Raw genomic sequence first — 20,304 nt, 5'->3', positions numbered from 1 at the left:
AAAAATCTGCTGATAACCTTATCGGTGTTCCCTTGTATGTTATTTGGTTCTTTTCCCTAGCTGCTTTCAATATTTTCTCTTTGTCTTTAATTTTGGTCAGTTTGATTAATATGTGTCTCGGGGTATTCCTCCTTGGGTTTATTTTATATGGTCCTTGTTGTGCTTCCTGGATTTGAGTGAGTGGTTCCTTTCCCATGTTAGGGAAGTTTTTGGCTGTTGTCTCTGGTGCCCCTATAATATGGATGTTGGTATGTTTAATGTTGTCCTAGAGTTCTCTGAGACTCTCTTCATTTGTTTTCAATCTTTTTTCTCTTTTCTGTTCCACATCTGTGGTTTCCACTAATCTGTCCTCTGCCTCACTTATTCATTCTTCTGTCTCCTGTATTCTGCTGTTGGCTGCTTCTAATGAATTTTTTTTTATTTCAGTTATTGTATTTTGCATCTCTTCTTGCTTAAGTTTTATATCTTATATCTCTTTGCTCAGTGTTTCTTGTAGATTATCCATCTTTGCCTCCATTTTATTTCTAATGTCCTGCATCATCTTCAGCATCAACAGTCTAAAGTCTCTTTCTTGGAGGCTGAGAATCTCCTGATTACTTAGCTGTTTTTCTGGGGGTTTTTCTTCCTCCCTCATCTGATTTATAGTTCTCTGCCTTTTCATTTTTATAGGTTTTTGGTGTGGTGACCTTTTTACAGATAATAGAGTTGTAGTCTCTCTTACTTCTGGCTGAAGTTTGTATGGGGGCTTGCTGTAGGCTTCCTGATGGGAGGGACTGGTGCCTGCCCACTGGTAGGTGGAGCTGATTCCTATCCCTCTGGTGGGTGGGGCTTTGTCTCTGAGGGAGATTAGAGGTGGCTGTGTGCCTGGGAGGGGGGAGCTCTTTAGGCAGCCTGTTTACTGATGGGTGGGGCTGTGATCCCACCTGGACGGTTGTTTGGCCTGGGGCTTCTCAGCACTGATGGGTGGGGCCCGATTTTCCCAAAATGGCCACCTCCAGAGAAATGCATGCCCATGAAGATTCTCAAGAGTTTTGCTTCCAGTGTCCTTCTCCACACAACAAGCCACATTCACCCCTGCTTTCCCAGGAGGTCCTCCAAGAACTTCAGCCAGGTCCAACCCAAATTCCCATGGAAACCCTGCTTTGCCTTGGGACCCAGTGCATGCAAAAGTCTGTGTGTGCCTTCCAAGAATGGGGTCTCTGCTTTTCCCAGTCCTGTGGAACTCCTGTGCACAAGCCCAACCAGCCTTCAATGCCAGATGCTCAGGGGGCTCTTTCTCCCAGTGCCAGACCCCCAAGTGTGGAGGTTGGATGCGGGACTCAGAACTCTTGCTCTTGTAGGTGAGTCTCTGTGACATAGTTACTTTCCAGTCTGTGGGGCTTCACACCCAGGAGGTATGGGATTGCTTATATTGCGTGATCACCCCCTTACCTCTTGACGTGGCCTCCTCTTTGTCTTCTGGAATAGGATATCTTTTAGAAAGTTTCCAGTCCATTTGGTTGAAGATTGCTCAGCATTTGGTTGTAAATTTTTAGAGACTGATATTTTAAATACCTGGTTGACTCCTGTTTCAGACTGATTTCTAAGAAAATCAGCATTGTGATTTCATTACATCTGATTCTGCTCCATGGTCACAACCTACATCCAACCCTAGAAACATAAAATGAATACTGTAGATATATTATCATTGCAAAGCTCTAAAAATATACTTTCCTGATGGTAAGTAGCTTTGTCTCTGTTGAAGACAGACAGCTTACCATTGAACTATCATCTAAATTTCCCAAATAGGAGTTCCTATGGTTGCTCAGCAGTTAACAAGCCTGATTTGTATCCATGAGGACACGGGTTGGATCTCTGGCTTTCTCAGTGGGTTAAGGATCCAGTATTGCCATGAGCTGTGGTGTAGGTCACAGATGAGGCTCGGATCCCATATTGCTGTGGCTGTGGGGTAGGCTGGCAGCTACATCTCTCATTTGACCCCTATCCTGGGAACCTCTATATGCTGTAGTGTGGCCCTAAAAAAGACAATACATACATACATACATACATACATAAATTTCCTAGAGTTCCTGTTGTGGCAAAGTGAAGATGAATCTGACTAGGAACCATGATGTTGTGGGTTCGATCCCTGGCCTCACTCAGTGGGTTAAGGATCCGGCATTACCGTGAGCTGTGGTATAGGCCGCAGACGTGGCTCAGATCTGGTGATGCTGTGGCTGTGGCATAGGCCATCAGCTATTGTTCTGATTAGACACCTAACCTGGAAACCTCCATATGCCACAAGTAGGCTCTAAAAAGACAAAAGGCAAAAATAAATAAATAAATAAATTAATTAATTTCCCAAACAGATGGAGGCCTTTCCAAGTATAAAATGGGCCCTCCCCTCAAATGTGGTCCTTTGTTCTACATATTAATAATCTTTTTAGTAACCTTTGGATTTTAAATGCAGGTTGGACATAGCATAGCACTCAGGCCCAACATCTTCCTATTATATCTTTTGTCTCCTTTATTGAGAACCTGCTGTGAATGTTTCACTTCTAATTAACTGTATAGCAGCACATGGCATTAAATGGGTCATCCTATTTTAAGACCATTTTTTATAAGAGTTGAAAGCAATTTGGACAATCCACTCCAGCTGGGGCTGGAACAATTGAACACAAGCCTTGGGCAGAACAAAAGTCCTAAACAACTTCTCTTATGTGTTGTTCTAGTGCTCAGCAGACTTCTGAAAAGTTGTGTGTCATAAACCCTCTCAGCAGCGCCAAAGAGAAGAATTCCACTTTCTTATCTGGAGGACTTTATGTTGTCTGAATTAATACACTGGGCCAGTGACAACCTTTGTGGGGCTCAGTGGGAAATGAAGATATGAGGACCTCTGCTGAAAAATTAAGAATTTCAAAAGAATGACAGCAGCGTTAAATCGGACATAGGGTCTTCTAAATGAGAGACCCTGTGTGACTGAATAGGTCACGTGCTCATGAAGCTGCTCTGTGAATGGGTTGCAGGCAACACTACAGTGGATCAGCAGAGCACAGCTGATCCCTCCATCAGATTCTTGGTATTGCAGATGTGGAAGAATCATCTGGTTGGACATCCTCATAGGTAGGGAAACTGAGACTTAGAGAGATTGAGTTGATTAAGTTCCAAACACAATTGGGAAGAGGCATAGCCATAACTATAACCATAGACTTAATGTGACTTAAACATATAGAGAAGAGAGATCCAGTTTACTTATCACACCCTGAAATTTATAATTTCCCCTCTTATAAAGCCATAACTTTGGTTGCACATTTTTTTTAGTAGCTAATTTTGTGTACCTTTGGGAGTTTTATCATATTCCCATCAACATTTTTCTACCAGAGAAAGCAATACTATGTGTGTCCTTTCTCTTTTCCCTTAGCTTCCTTCTCCACCAAATTATGTCCAGAATCCAGGCCCATGTCATCCTACTAGAGGGAAATATATAGGCAGAACCTTTCTGAAAGCAGTTTGCTAAGTTTACTCTAGGACCTTAGAAATGTGCTCACTCTGAGCCAGTAATTCCACTTCTAGAAAACAAGGCTAAAGAAAAAATCACAGATGTAGTCAAAGATTTATCTACAAAGGATGATCATTGTAATATTGTTTATCATGGAGGAAAATTAGAAACAATTTAAAAGTTCAAAAGTAAAGGACTGGTCATATATCTATGAATTGGAAGACTATATATACCATTGTTAAACTTTATATATATAATGACATATTTAGTAATATCAAAATATTTATGATACAGTGAGAAAAGCAGATTCAGAGCAGTGTATACCATATGACCCCATTTTTTCATGAAAAGAGAAGACTTGGATGTATCTATTTTTCATTCAAAAGTTTGAGAAAAATATATCAAAGTTTTGATAGTGTATTCTATGAATCTGTGAGTTGTAGAAATATAGGTGAATGGTATGTTCTTTCAGATTATCTGTATTTTCTATTTTTTTCTACAATGACCATTACTTCTTACGTAATTAAAAACAACAATAGAGGATTCCTCCAAAAAGGAGAGGGGCAGGGAACATAGAAAGCAACATGCATTTTGTATAGGATGAATGGAGAAACTCATTTGAGACTTCCCAAGTAAAATATAGTAACAGTTTCTTTTACGGGTCACATGTTCCCTAAAACAGGTTGCAAACATTTTCTTTTTAAGAAGTTTGATCATTAGAACTGTCCATCCATGTTCAGAGGAAGGTTCGGCTGCATTCGCCAACACCTGCAGGAGGGTTCTTTCTCCATTGTAGACCCAGTGACTTCAGTGAATCACTCAGAATAAGCTGAATGCAAAGATGGATGGAGTCCCTGTAGGGCTTCTAGATTCTGGAAGATTTAACATCTGATGGAGCCTGCCAAATGCTTCCCTTTGCTGTATTTATGCCAGCCATTTCTTGTGATTTTTCATGGTGAACTTCACAATAACCCTATGAGATATGCAATATTTTCCCATCATTGTGTCATGGGTTGGGGGGAGAAAATTAAGACCCTTGACCAGACTCAAGGTCATGTGGCAAGACCAGTCAGGACTCAAACCCAGGCCCTGCTTTTAACACCTGTGTTTTCAGAACACAGCCCTTACCCTGTTGCCTTAGGTCTTAGAAACTTTTTCTTGCTCTGAAAGCACAGCTTCTTGAGGGCTGCAGGGCCTCAGCAGAGATAAAACATTATTCAAGGCTGTAGCATAAGGACCACAGCAGACATGCAGTTTCCGATAGATAGATTCAATATTGGGGCAGAGATGGATGCTCACAGCCAAGCTTGAGCCAATAGGGAAAGAGACCAGCTTGATGATCCAAGTTCTCCCTCCTTTCCTTCCTCTCTGCATTCTGGTGTCCCCTGTGGTCATCTCCAGTGAAGCTGAGAGCCTGGGCTCTGTTCTCTGCAGCCATCACCCAGGCCTCCCAACCCTCGGCTAGGTTGCACCCTCCCTACATCAACATTCAAAGTTTATCACTTCAACTTTCCACTTGCGTCTGGATCTTTCGTAGTCCCTGATCTGGGGTCAACTCCTTCATCAGGGTCAGGGGGAGAAATTTTCGAAAAAAGGAGGGAACCTGGAGAAGATAAGGAAGTGATCACATCAACTAAGAAATAATATCTCTGAGAGGAGATCTCTTCTGGCAGCGTGGCTTTTCTACTCCATGCTTAAAACTGTACCAGAGTTGACCACTACCACATGTTAATGACTTCCTTCATCCATATTCTATTCAGCAGCTAATTAAAATAAGCCAGTGCTGTTAAGCATTTCATAGAATAAATATTTTGATCTCGCTTTGCCTGTGTTGATAGTGGAACAAAGTAGAGGAGAAAATGTCAGCTGCAGAGGAAATGAACCTACGTTTAAAGCCCAGCTTTCTTGCTTTGATAAGTCATTGAATGTCTAAGTCTTAGTTTTCTCATTTTAGAAATGGAGAAATGGAGATAATACTTCCTAGCTGCTCATTTGTACAGATAACGTGTAAGAAGCCCTCATTCTCCGAATGATGTGCTGGGTCAGCTTGCCCTGGCTCACGAGGGCCAATGGTTAACTTTTCAGGTTTTTTTTTTTTTTTTTTTTTTTTTTTTTTTCCTAAACAGACCACTATGAACATAGCCACTAGTAGACATTGAATTATATAAACTTACAGTTAAATACATTCAAAAATCAAAGGTAACAGATACCTAAAGCTCATCACATCCTAATTATTTTACTGTTCTTCACAATTCTCTGTGCACTCATGGCTATTCCTGCCTATTGTATCTGAATGATATAAGTCTTGAGCAGCGACGTGCCTCTGTTTATCTCTCCCCTACTCTGTGTTCAGTGATGTCATGCTGATAGTTTGAAATGGGCCACAATGAGAAGAGTTACACCATGGAAATGAGCAAAATCTACAAACCAGTACTCCATTTACTGCTATGTTGGTTTCCTAATGTAGTGTTTCTCAACCTCAGCCCTACTGCCATTTGGGGCGCAATAATTCTTTGTCTACAGGAATGTGCTGTATGTTGTAGGACGTCTGGTCTCTACCTGTTAGACGCCACTAGTGCTCCCTCCAAATTGTGAAAATAGCAACTGTCTCCAGAATCTGCCAACATCCCCTGGTTGCATTGAAAGCCACTGGTCTTATTTTTCTCTTTTCTCTGCATTAAGAGTCACTGGTCAAAGGTGTTAGCAAACAAAGGCTAGTGGGCAAAATTTGGCCTATGGGTGTTTTTGTACAGCCTGCAAGCTAAGAAGAGGTTTTACATTTTTAAAAGATTGAAAAATATGACAGAGACCAGATATGGCCACAAAGCCTAAAATATTTACTTTTTGGCCCTTTAGAGAAAAAGTGTTCTGTTCTCTGGTCTATGCTGTGGAGAAGATATTAAAAATACAGACATACATACATGTATAATTAAATCACTTTGCTGTACACCTGAAAGCAACACAATAAAAAAAAAAATACAGACTACTTCCATTTTGAAGGGCGTACACAAAAAACTGAGCAAATGTTCTTCCAATACTTGAAAAATATTATTTGATTCATCAAAGAAGCTGTTTATGTCTCTGCTGAATAAGTGAACTTTCAACATATACAGCATTGGAGCCAAAAGAGGGTTCAGGTCAAGGAATGAAATTTGTGTGAGACTAAGGTTAATACTACATGATATGTGCAATTTCAGGACAATGAATATTTTGGGAAAGAATTCGTGGACTGGAAGGTAGTTCCATTGTCAGATGATGCTTGGACTGCCACCATAAATTGTCTACCAGTATAGGAGTTCAGCAAAACTCTGTGAAAACATTCTGTGAGAATCAATTGGCTAAATGGAATTTACAGTATGCAAAATTGTGTATTTTAGTATTATTTGTAAATATAGCTTACACATCTGTTGCATCAAAAAATTTTAAATAAACATATGAATGTGTGTGTGTGTGCACCACCAACCCTGAGAGCTGGTTATTTCCCAGCATATCACTTCCCCTACCTATCCTACCCCTTATTTTTTGTGGGTTCTCTATGCTCTTAGCTGAGAAACATTGGCCTTCTCTGTGTGTCCTGGGATTCTCTAAACTACCTCCTGTCTCAGAGCCTTCCCTTACCCTGAAATGCTTCCTTTTTCCTTCCTCAATACATTTCAAGCTAGATCCTTCAGATCTAGTCCAATTGTGCAAATATGACAGAGTGAGATGCTCGGTGAAGCAATCTCAGCTAATCCTTGTATAGCGTTTCTGTGTATCAGCTACTTTATAGGTATCAGCATTTGCATATAATCATTCTTATTTATTTATTTATTCTTTTTAGGGCCACACCCATGACATATGGAAGTTCCCAGGCTAGGGGTTGAATGGAAGCTGCAGCTGCTGGCCTACACCACAGCTATAGCAAAGTAGGATCCGAGCTGCGTCTGCAGCCTACACCACAGCTCATGGAAAAGCCAGATCCATTTAACCCACTGAACAAGGCCAGGAATTGAACCCATATCTTAATGGCTACTAGTTGGATTCTTAACCTGCTGAACCACAATGGGAATTCCTATTCATTCATTTAATCCTTGCAATAACTCCATGGCATGAGTAGTAATTATTTTTCCATTTCACAGATGAGAAAATTGAGACATAGAAACATCAAGTAGGGCGTTCCTGTCATGGTGCAGTGGAAATGAATCCAACTAGGAACCATGAAGTTGCGGGTTCGATCCCTGCCCTTGCTTGCGTTGCCTTGAGCTGTGGTGTAGGTTGCAGACACGGCTCGGATCCCGCGTTGCTGTGGCTGTGGTGTAGGCTGTTAGCTACAGCTCCAATTGGACCCCCAGCCTGGGAACCTCCATATGCCATGGGAGTGGCCCAAGAAAATGGCAAAAAGACCTAAAAAATAAAAAATAAAAAATAAAAAAAATAAAAAGAAACATCAAGTAAAAGCCTAAGGTCGAAGGTTACCAAGTTCATAAGAGCTGGGATTCAAACCCAGGTGGTCAATTCCAGAGTCTGTGTCCCCAGCCATCACTTTCCACTGCTGATGAAGAGAGTGAAATCACATCAGGCTCTCTTAGTCTGAGAAAAATTGACTTGGAGGTTTCACAGGAGCCCCTTGGACAGTGCAGAACTACAGAGCCCAGTGTGTTATGACAAAGACACTTCAAATGGTCAAGGGAGAGTTTATAAGGGCTGAGCTCCCCCTTTTCCTTGTGATATGGGGGGAGGGTTGCTTTAGTGCAGAGGGAGCCCTCGGGTAGGGAGTGGGAGCTTGTTGAATCTATAGGTGCTATTTAGTAAGAGAGGCAAAAATATAGTGTTCCTGAAAGATTTGTGTATAGGCCTTCCCCTAAGTTTACAACGGGGAACATTGGCTCATGTACACACATGACACACACCCACCCATGTGTGTGCACAGGTGTGCTACTTTGGAAAGTTATCATTTTCACTCCGCTCACTTACTGTTTCCACTTAAAAATAGTTGTGTAGTACTTTTTTCCATGACAAGCACTGTGCTAAGACCAGGGGTGGGTAGTGGTGAGTCTGCTGTCATGCTTGTCCTTCAGAAATCTTGTAAAAGAGATATGTCAGGAACTGTCATACACAGCAAGGTCAGAGGAATCGAGGGACCATGAGAGAGCTGTAATAAAAGGATGAGCAGAGTTTGCCGGGCAGATGCAGAATGGACTTGGCTTCAGAGAGGACTCAGCGTTTGAGATGGGCCTGGAAGATGTGTGGATATGAAAGGAAGGGAGCTCAGGTGAAGGGAAGAGCTTGTGCAGTTGCTTGGAGGGAGGAAAGGTTGGCACAGGTGGGCAAGAGATTGGGGTCCTCGAGAGACAGGATGTGAGAAAATGCTAGAAAGAGAGGTTAGGGCTATTGGAGTGGAGGAGCTTCCATAGGTCAGACCATAGCATCTTAAATTTATTTTTCAGACTATGGGAGTCTACTGGAGATTTCTGATTAGGACAACATCTACCAAGCTGCTGGGAGCAGAGTGTGCAGGTAATCAACATGTGTCCAATTGTTAAATGAGAGTGCCTAAAAGGTGTTGGGTGCTTGCTGCATGCCAGGCACTTTTCTAAACATTGCACACATTTTTAACTACGCATGTAATCCTTTCCATAGCACGTAAGATAGTTATCTATCCCCATCTTCCAGGTGAGGAAACCGAGACTCACAGAGGCTTGGAGTCTTGACCAAGGTTAGGACAAATGAGTAGGTATTTGACCAGAGCCCCACACTATTTTTTTTTTTTTAGCTTTTTAGGGCCACACCTGAGGCATATAGAAGTTCCCAGGATACGGATCGATTCAGAGCTATAGCCGCTGGCCTACACCACACCCACAGCAGCTCAGGATCTGAGCTACGACTGTGACCTACACCACAGCTCACAGCAACATGAGATTCTTAACCCACCGAGCGAGGCCAGGGACTGAACCCGTGTCCTCATGGATACTAGTTGGGTTCGTTAACTACTGAGCCACGATAGGAACTCTCAGAGCCCCCATGCTTTAGACTGCTATCCTATTTGGAAAACAGAAAAAGAAAAGGAGAGAAGAGCTAGGGGGCCAGTCGGCATTGTACTTCGGAGGGGAAGCTGTGGTAGGTCAAATTAGCAGAGGAACAGAGTGGGTTGGAAATGAGAGACATCCCAAAGACAGAATCCCCACGAATCTGTTTTTACTTGGTATAGAAAGCCTGGGACAGGAGGGGTCGAGAAGGCTCGGGGTTGCTAACTTCAATCCCGGAAGACAGGAGAGCTGTCAAAAGCAACGGGAGGTAGGGACGATGACAATTTGGTTTTAGATGATGTGCGCAGGAATCTGGGTGCTCAGGACCCTAAAAAGCAGGCCGTGGGGAAGGGTTTTAAAAGGTGAGCTTCGGGGCTCTCTGGCTTTGTCATAGTCCCTCCCTGGGGCGCTCTGGGAGTTCATCCTGGGAATCTCGAGGCTGTCCCAAGGTTCCTTTCTTTCTATGTTTATATCATTTAGCAGGGAGAGGATTGTTAATGACTAATCTCTGTCCATGAGGCACAGAGCCAAGGGAGAGATGCTGCTGCCGGGCCGGAAGGCCGCCCGTGATCACGGCTCTTGCTGGAACTCCCTCCTCCTCCTCCTCATCCCACTGTCTCCTGGACTCACCCCAATGCAAAATCGCCTTCTGAGCATTTGTAGCGAAATCTCTGGGTTTTGGAGAGGAAGCCTGGACTCAGAATCCTCCTAGGGCTTTGAAAGTTCGTCTCCAACCTAAGACTATCCGAGTGAGTACCTAGTTCCTCTGGGAGTGGGGTGTCTATCCCAAGGCTACAGAGGGGAAGCTGTTGTTTGAAGTTTCTCTTTAACATCAGGAAGTTGGGTCGATGAATGAATTCTCGGTGGGTCAAAGATGTCAAATCCTGATAATTTTTTTAAAAAAGAAAAGCTCTTAAGAACAAACAAAAGGAAGCAGACGTTAGTGGGTTGAACTTTATTGACAAATAAGTTGCTTTCCTTATTGAAAAATCATGTGGGAATATCTTTTTAACGTTGTGATCACCGAGGCAAATCACCAGAGACGGTAAATTATGGGGCCGTCTCCGTGCTGACTGCCTAGGCAATTTCACCTGTTCAGTGTGCTCTCACTTGGTGCTTTACCAAATCCTGATGTGAGGTGGGGAATATCACTAATGGCAGATGACTTTGGATCTAGGACTAGAATGACCTTTAAGCTACGCTTAATTGCAATGTGGTTTTTCCTAGGAGGAAAGTAGGTTTAAAAAGCTTTCTCTTTTGACTTCTGTGTAAACGCTTCTATTGCTTTCCATTTCTCATATTAAGATCAGATGGAAATGTTGAAGGAAGATGGAAAATATTAGGAAGAACTGTATTATTAAAGTTGTCCAAGGTCCAAATCTGCAGATAAGGAATCTCCTGGTCAGCTTACTGCCATTATGAATTAGGCAACTACCACGGGAGCCTAGGTCATGTCTTTTGCATTGAGTCTTTATTTGAAGGGAGGGGCAGCGGAGGGGGAGGCAATGACTCCTGCTGGATTTTTTGTCTAAGAAGCTCACCTGAGCTTTAAAGACTTGAGATGATGCCACTGATGCTGCCTTAGGATCGCCTGCACAGTATGGACAAGAGGGGTAGAGAAAGATGTTGGGGAAGCCATTGCTGGGTTTCTAGCTGTGATTTTATAAAATGATAGGTGCCTTCATCTCTGAGTCACCCTCTACCCTCCAAATTATGGACCTGTGCCATCTGCACCGTGGACTTTTCTGTTTGGCTGAGGGTGTTGCAATACGGCTGATGCAACTCCGAGTTAGCTGATAAAGTATGGGCCAGGGATGACGCTCTCTTGTCCCCAGACCCCACCTCAGGATTTGCAACATTGTGTCCCATCACACACCTCTGCCCTCACCCAACAGTTTGAGAAGGAAAGTAATATAATCCCTGTCCTTCCTCTTACTTCCACACCTCCCAGGTCTGGCCACAGGGTAAGGGGCCACTGAACAGTTGTGTTTGGAAGGAAAGGCAAAGCACTGAGTGCATGAGTTTGTACCAAGAGTCACAGCCTTTGCCTAAATTGCCTGTTTCCTTCTCACAGTAACCCTGCATGGGGGTTCTTCTCATACTCATTTTACAGATGAGGAAACTGAGGCGCAAAGAGAACAAGTAAACCACCCACAGTCACACAGTTGGGAGGTTGGAGGACCTGAACCTGTGAGGACAGGTCTTTCTGACTCCAAAGTCTTTTCCTTGCTACCCAGATATCCTTGGAAGGCTAGGAGAACTTAAAATCTGGAATGATGGGAGAGCAGGCAGACCAGTCCACCAGTGTCTCAGCTTAACAGGGGTGATTTGCTAAGCCCCAGAACAATTGTGGAGATTCTCGAAACCTCTTAGGGCATTTTCTAATAATCGCGTCGGGAGCATGGGGAGTGGAAAGTTTTCAGCACTATTTGCTTCAACCCAAAGGTCAGTCTAGGAGAGCTGATTGGAGACTCCAGTTATCAGCATCTTAATTAGAGACTCGAGGAACCCGCCCACGTTTGTGATCGGGACTCCCCAGAGGCGCTCAGAACTGCTGTGTCTCACAGAAGCTTTGGGTTATGAATGCCAAGAGAATGCATGCCACCCTGCGATAGATTTTAAACGATTCACATTGTCGCTAGGTGGCTGGGTAAAGGAAAGAACGAAGGTTTACGTTCTTTTCTTGCTGGGGAGTGCTTTCCCTTCATTTTGCTCCATCTCATTTTTCTCTGAAATCCTAGCAACATAGCTCGTGAAGGGGCTAAGAGAAATGGAAACTTTTCTTCTTCACAGGTAGTTCTTGCAGCTGCTGTATTTTCTACCAGCAGAAATGTACAAAGCATTTCTCCATGAGTGTCCTCAGTCATCCAGCTGCAGGGGGAGGCAAAAGCATCATTACCTAAAAACGCCCATCTCCTCTCTTCTGTCGCACCTCCCTCTTCTCTTATCCCCAAATGCAATCCCTTCAACCTCTTGCCCTCCACAGTGACTTCTTTTCTTCCTCACTTTGCCCTTTGCAATTTTGGCAATAAAGGAATGTCTGCTCTTCTTTCTCTTCTCTTTATAATTCTGTGTCAATGACAATAGCAATAAAATGCAACTTGATTGCCAAGGGAAATATTACATAGGAAAGAAAATCCTGCACAAGGAAAAAAAATATGTTTTTTTCTTTGTTAGGTCTAAGAATTATGACAGAGTTCTGGTTACCAAAATGGATAGGTGTGAGTATAAAATTAATTTTTATTAGTTTTAATTTTTGTGGATTAAAAACCTACTAAAACCTTGGGATTTTAGTTTCTACCTTAAATAGAAGCAAGGCTGCAATAAACATCCTTTAGAACATGTGCAAAGGTTTATCCAGGGAGTTCCCATCGTGGCTCAGTGGTTAACAAATCCATCTAGGAATCATGAGGTGGCGGGTTCAATCCCTGACCTTGCTCAGTGGGTTGAGGATCCGGTGTTGCCATGAGCTGAGATGTAGGTCGCAGATGCGGCTCAGATCCAGCATTGCTGTGGCCCCGGTGTAGGCCGGCAACTACAGCTCGGATTAGCCCCTTAGCCTGGGAATCTCCATGTGCCATGGGTGCAGCCCTAGAAAAGACCACAGACACACACACACACACACACACACACACACACACAAAATGGTTTATCCAGGAAAGATATCTAAGAATTAGAATTGCGATTTTATTCTTTTTTTTTTTTTTGGAAAATTTCTTTATTTCAGATTCATAGCTACACAGTCACACAATCCTCAAAATCCAGGTTTACATCATAAGATCCCTATTCATATACACATTAGTTAGACAAAGGGAAAAAATTCTATACATATTTCAGTAGTTACATGGTTTCTAAATGATACTGCATTAGTGAAAACTGAAAAACTCCCAATACATTTGACAAAGGATAACCACTCTCAAACACAAGAAGGAAGGCATTAAAGAAAAATTTCTGTTTGAGTCATAGAAAAATGCTAAAGACATTTAAAATGACATAAATGCTTTAAATTAGTACACAACCTATTGGGCAAATTAAACTGCTACATAGGTTGGTACCTTCCCTCTTGAATATAGTTTTATTCTTTCGATGACCACACCTGTGGCACATGGAAGTTTCTGGGCTAGGGGTAGGATCCGAGCTGCAGAGGCAGGCCTATGCCACAGCCACAGCCACACCAGATCTGAGCCACATCTCCGAGCTACGCCAGATCCTTCACCCAGTGAGCAAGGCCAGGGATTGAACCCTCATCCTCACAGAGACAATGTCGGTTCCTTAACCTGCTAAGCCACAATGGGAACTCCTAGAATTGCATTTTATTTTTAATATGCTTCGCTAAAGGGTCTTCTCAAAAGGGTATAAACTATGCCCCCACTAGCAGTGTATGAGAAAGCATATTTCCAACGACTTCATCAATTTTTAATATTATCAGATAAAAAAAATGTTGATGATCTGATAGGTGGAAGTAGTATCTAGTGATATTAATTTGTATTTTTCTAATTATTAATTCGTTTTTGCTGTTTTGTATGTGTATTGGCCATTTGTATTTCTCTTTTGGTCAATTTCCTCTTTATCTCTGTCACCAATTTCTCCCTTGGATTGTTTATCTTTTCTGTTTTTATTTATAGGAGTTATTTATATGTTGTTTATACTGATTTTTGGCTGTTATTTATGTTGCAAACATTTTCTTCCAATTTGTTTCATAAATTAGCTTTGTTTAGGGTCTCTTGATTCGTCTTCTTGATTTTCATGTAGTCAAATTGATTCTCTTCCTATTTATTTCTTTGTTAATGAGTCTTTCTCAATCCCTAAATTCCTCAAGTTCGTAAATATGTTTTATTATATTTTCTCCCAAATTTATCATTTTAAAGGCTTTAATATATCTGGGACTTATTTTCAAGGATGACATAAAATAGAACTCTTTAATTTGTTTTCCCCCAAAAGGAATAGTCATTTTTCTTGACACCATTTCTTGAATAGGCCAGCCTTCTTCCACTGATTTGAGCTGAATCTACTCACTGAGAATGAAGGACAATGTATGGCCACTCTTTCCCTCCTGTAGCCAGTCCCACTGCATGCCTTTTGCCTAGTCTAATGTCTAGTTTTTGTGATTAAATTAAAAAACCAGCCCTCCACCCTTGGGCATAGTTCCCTTATTCTTCTGATCACGTCCATGCTTAAAACTCACCAATGAGTCAAAATTTAGAATAAATCTGCATGCCTTACCATACTCACCAGGCCACAGAGAGCTACTTCTCTCAGACCTCATCTCCTGCACACTCCTGGCCCTTACTCTTCCCCAGCCTCTCTGGGCTTTGGCTATTCCTCCAGCACCCCAAGTCCAGGCCTTTGGGACTTGTTGACCACTCTGCCTGAACTTATTTCCCTCTTGCATGTCTTCGTCTTCTTCTGCTCTGCATTGCAATTCAAATGTATACTCATTTAGGAAGCTCTTCTAGGATCACCCTCTTCAAAACAGTGTCCAGCCACCGCTGGGAATCTTAGAACTTGTTTACTCGAGAACTATCCATCTCTCTCATTAGAATGTAAGCCCCATGAATACAGGGATTTCCCGCCCTTCCCCCCCCCGTCATTTCCAACACCTAGATTAAAGCCTGCTATATATTGAAGCATTAATGAATATTGAGTGAATGAATGCCTTTGCTTTGCTTCTGAAGGGACCTGTGCTTATCTCTATCCTAGCAATCCCCATACCATTTTAATTGGGTTGTCCTTAACCTACTTTTCCAATAAACTTCTTAAATGATCATGCTTTTTGGTGGGGGGGGGGATCTTTATTTGTCCAGTGCTTGGCACAGAGTCAGTAAATGTATTTTGATTGAATAAATATGTGAGTGAATGAATTCACTTAGCATTGATATTGCCATTGAAATTCACTTAGCATTGAAATGCCATTTTTAAAGATGAAATGTAATATTTTTAAGAAAGTGCTCACCTTTTTAGACCCAATAAGACAAAAGCCAACATGCATGCTCTTCATCTGGGGAGATCGTATCAGTTATTTAGTCCTAGGTAACAAGCTGCCCCAAAACTTAGTGTCTTAAAAAGATAATGATTTATTATTTCTTATAATTTTCTGTGGGTCAGTTAGGTAGATCTTTGCTGGTTTTTCCTAGGCTTGACCACACAATGGATATCAACTGGAGGGTCAACTAGGTCTCGCTGTCATGACTGGGGCCTTGATGCTGGCTGTTGATTTAGGATAGTTGGAATGGTTGAGTCTCTTTCTTAGAGTATTTTGTTTGTGGCTTCTTCATGACATGGTGGTCTCATTCCAAGAGAGTGAAAACAGAAGTCACAAGGTCTCTTGAGGTTTGCTGTCAGAAGTAAAACACATCTATTGATCAAAGCAAGTAGTCATAACAGCCCATTCAAAGGGTGGGGAAATAGATTTTACTTATTGATGGGAGAAATTGACAAGTCGGCTTTTGGCTCAAGATGGCATTGCTCTCTCTAAAGCAATTTGCTCAAATACTTTGTGGATTTCTTAGGAGTCTTTTGGGGACTCAGCCCCTGCCTGAAAAGTTTTACCCATAGTTTTTGGGACAGACCTCTTTCCCCTTTGGACATGTTAAGCTACTACAAAATAATGCTGTGGGATAACGCCCTGACATTCTTAGAAGCCCTTTTACTTAGATGTGAGGGTTTCCTAGGCACCTCCTTACATTTCTTGAGCAAAGGACTTATAGCCATATCCAGGATTTGATATTTACTGTGGGGGCATTTCTTACTTTGAGACTCTTATGGCAGATGGAGAGTCCAAAAATGCAAAACAGTAGTATTTTTCAACCCAGGACATCCTGGACCTTTCATATTTGCCCTGATTTCTGCTCTCAAAATGACCGGCTCATTCCTTAATTCCCCTCTTTCTTCATGTACCTAATCACTAACAGCGAAAAACAGCACCTGACAAATCCACCATACTACCTGGAAATTTCCTTAATCTCAAACTGAGCCACAGATTTACCTAGAGGTCAGTCAGAAAGAGGCCCTGCCACTCCTAAAGGCAAACCAAACTAGACAGAAACAGACAAATAAAAATCCACAAGTTTGTTGGGAAACTTTGTATCTTCCAAATTACCATGTGTAGGACAGTTTCGCCACTTGTTTTGTGATTGCCCATTACTTTTCCAGCTTCCTATAGTAATTTCCCCACCACTCTTCCGATTTCCACTAACAGTCTCCTTGCTACCCTTCCAGGCTCTGGTCACTTCAATCCCAAAGCCAAAGCCAAAGCCAAAGCCAAAGCCATATGTATATATTTTTTAACAGCATCCCCTTTCTAAGTACCAATTTCTGTAAGGATTATTTATTTCTTTGTAACAACTACCCCAAAGCTTAGTGACTTAAAAGAGTAATGATTCATTAATTCTTGTATGTCTATGAGTCAGTGGAGCAGTTCCTCTGCTGGTTTTGCCTGGGCTCATTTGTGTGACTTATTCAGATGGACGGTCAAGTGGAACAGAAGGTCCAAGGTGGTCTTGCGCATGTCTGGAATCTTGGCGTAGTTGTCAGCTTGAATGGTTTTGATAGCTGACGTCTCTCTCCATTAGATTTTGTATCTGGGGCATCTACAAACAGTGTGGCAGTCTCGGGGCAGCATACCAAGATGGGGGAAACAGAAGCTGCAAGGTTTCTTAAGGCCTAGCTCCGAAGGCTCCCAGCATCACTTCCACTATCTGTTGGTCAAGGAAGTCATCAGACAGGTTCAGCTTCAAGATCTGGGGAAACAGTCTTCATCTGTTAATGGGTAGTGGCAAACTCTCATTGCAAAGGGCATGTGGAATGGAATAAGTTGTGGTGTGGAGTTCCTGCTGTGGCATGGTGGGTTAATGATCCGGCTTGTCTCTATGGAGGTGCTGGTTCAATCCCCTGCTCTGCTCAGTGGATTAAGGATTGCAGTGACCTAGGTCGTACCTCCAGCTTGGATTCAATTCCTGGCCCTAGGAACTTCCATATGTCATGGGTGTGGCTGAAAAAGAAAAAAAAAAAAAAGAAGTTGTGATGGCCACTTTTGCAAATAACAAATAATTTACGTAAATACTATTCATAACATTTGTAAAGATTCAATGAGTTATTTAAAAAAAATATGATGGGTCAGTCATGAAGAAAGTATAACTCTCCAACTTGTTGACTATTTTGACTATAGCAATAATGGGGAAAAATATTTCCTGACTATGAAGAGTGAGTGTTAACACCAAAAACTATTCCTAGTAGTTCTAAAGGAAGAGAAATTAACAAAGGGAGATTTGGGAGGATTATTTGAACTATTTCCTGAGGTGGTTGATTCATGTATAAAGTGGTTCCTAAGGGGAGACATGGAGGCTCCTGCTTAAGAGATTTCCAGCTAGAATGGATTCAGTCCACTAATTTGCTACACTGGGGAAGCAGCCTTAATTGTCAGGTTTTTTGCGTGACCAATTAAATAAATCCTTCTTCAGCTTTTCTGTGCGCTGTTCTTCTACATTTCTATTTACTGCTGATCCTATGATCTAAACAAGATTGATTCTAAAAATGGTTATCTAACAAGGTATGTTATTCTTTCATTTGTTTATGTATTTAGTTAGTTGATTTATTCATCCATGGATTCATTCAACCAATAAGTATTAATTGTGAATTTAAAATGTACATGGTAGTGGGACTAGGCACTTGATGTCCAGGGTAAGCTCTTGCAGAGCTAATGGTCCATGGGAGAGACAGACAGCATCATCATCACAAAAATAAAGGGAGAGTTACATCTGTGACAAGCACTCCAAGAAGAGGTGCCCAGTGCTAGGAAAGTCTGCAGGAGAGGCTGAGAAGCAGGCCTGGGACTAGAGTGAGACAAATGAGATGCCAAGTGTGCAAAATGTAAGGAGTTCTCACTCTCAGGTTCATGGCCCTGGGGAACCTCTGCTCCAGGTTCTCCTTTCACATCTAGTTGAAAATAAAGGTCAGCTGCTCTTTGGGCCCCGTTTGTAATCTCCAGAGGCACAGAAGCTCAAAAAACTGCAGTGATCTGGTTGGCTTAAAATTATTTTTGGTGTATTTTGGGGTCTAAAAGTCTCCATTTAAAGGCAACTTCTAGAGGCTTTCCTATTGTGGCTCAGTGGGTTAATGACCCAGCACTGTCTCTGTGAGGATGCCAGTTTAACCCCCAGCCTCGCTCAGCCTTGCTACAAACTCTGGCATAGGTTGGCATCTGCAGCTCTGACTTGACCCCTAGCCCAGGAACTTCCATATGCTGCAGGTGTAGCCATAAATAAAAGAAAAAAAAAAAAAAAGAGGAGACTTTAGAACCACAAAAGAAGTTTGAAAAGACAAAATAATGTAGCAGAAAACCCTATACAGGCTTACTTAATTGTGTCTAAAAATACAGCAAATGTTGAAATGCCTTAGGCAGATGTGACCTTGCAGAACTGTCAGTTTACCCTCACTAGGCACTGGTAAGTGGTTGGTAACAGTCTCAGTAGGAGAGTTGCAGGAGAAAACATAAACTGAGAGTGAGACATGGGCTTACATCCCCACTCTGCTTCTTACTAGAGGTACGACCTTGAAAATGTTGCTTCATCTCTTTGAGCCTCAGTTTTCTCATTTATAAAGTGTGTATATTTATACTTAGTTTATTATAAATTAAATGAGATAACACAGCATGAAAGCTGGCACACAGTCAGCACTCATAAGAAGGTAGATATTATTTTAATCCATCTCCCCCAAGATGTAATGGTTACTATGGTAGCGATAAAGGCCACCTTGTTGTTCCCGGGCACCACCCTCAGAATAATACAGTCACAAGGGCCATCTTGACTTGCCCTGTCCTGCCTGACCTGTCACTACTGTCCACATGTTGTCCTTTAACTCTCTCTGGACTTTGGAAAGGACCTAAATCTCTATCTTAAATCTGTATTTTTTTCCCCTAGAAAGAATCATTTCAGTTTGGAAGACCAAAGCCCTGAGAAGGGAAAACTTTTTTTTTTTTTTTTTGGTCGAACTCCTTTCTCTTTTCTCTGTGAAACATTCTTCCAGCCTCAGGCTGAATCCAGGTCTTCCCCTGGACGTGAAATGACTATGGCTAGAAAAAGTTCACCTTTTTTTCTTGTCCTTTAAGAATGGATTACATAGATATCAAATAAAATGTATGCCTTGCATCAACCACTGGATTCAGCTGAGAAAAATGTCACCGAGGATGGTGACTCTGGCTGTGAAGAGTTCACAGGGAACCAGCACAAGGAACTGGTTTTCATCTTCTGAGACCTGAGATTCTTCTAAACCAAGTCAAAGCTATTTAATTGGAGCAGGGTCTTTCTAAGGTCTCTACTGGCAAGTGGCTTGTGCTCAATCGTAGGAGCTCCATTTGCCATGAACTCCCTGTGACACGCAGTATCTACACAAGTACAAAATGATAGCCAGAAAGCAGGAGTCCAAGCTACCAGTCACTATGTGTCTTATCACATTAAAAACAAACAGAGCTTACCACTTCTGAAATTATTCCTGGCTTGTTAAGTTAAGGCTTACATTACATCATAGTACAAATAAACATGAAGTAAAATAAACATGTTGTCCCTGCTTCCACCAATACCCAAGGCTTAAACTTTGTGTCATCAGCCGGTTTCCTCTCCTTCCTCCTCTATGTATACTGTACTCAAGTCTCTTCCGTTCCATCTCTACAGAAACCACCCTGTTATGCGCAGAATCATCTTTCTCCCTTCCTCCTTCCCATCTTTCCTCCCTCCCTCCCTCTCTTCCTTCCTTCCTTTCGTCCTTTTTTCCTGTGGCTGCACCTGCAGCATATGGAAATTCCCTGGCCAGGGGCTGAATCCAAGC

The 20,304-nt window shown here is 42.1% G+C and overlaps 1 protein-coding gene across 7 annotated transcripts in view; it reads left to right on the top strand.

Annotated features, from left to right (window-relative positions):
* NR1H4 (nuclear receptor subfamily 1 group H member 4) overlaps positions 1–20,304 on the top strand; it is a 125,447-nt gene that overhangs the window by 39,492 nt on the left and 65,651 nt on the right. The window contains exon 1 of one of the 7 annotated variants that reach the window (XM_021090938.1): positions 9,986–10,232. The exons of 3 other annotated variants lie outside the window; for them this stretch is intronic. The gene's annotated coding sequence lies outside the window, so the exon portion shown is untranslated. Of the gene's footprint in view, positions 1–9,985; positions 10,233–20,304 lie in introns of those variants that run through there. 3 more of the 7 variants (XM_021090939.1, XM_001928800.7, XM_005664209.3) reach the window with 3 other exon arrangements.

This window comes from Sus scrofa, chromosome 5 (genome assembly GCF_000003025.6).
Source record: "Sus scrofa isolate TJ Tabasco breed Duroc chromosome 5, Sscrofa11.1, whole genome shotgun sequence".
In the NCBI taxonomy this organism is placed as follows: Eukaryota; Metazoa; Chordata; class Mammalia; order Artiodactyla; family Suidae; genus Sus; species Sus scrofa.
The sequence above is the reverse complement of the archived record's forward strand: the minus strand, read 5'-3'. Positions and strand labels throughout refer to the sequence as shown.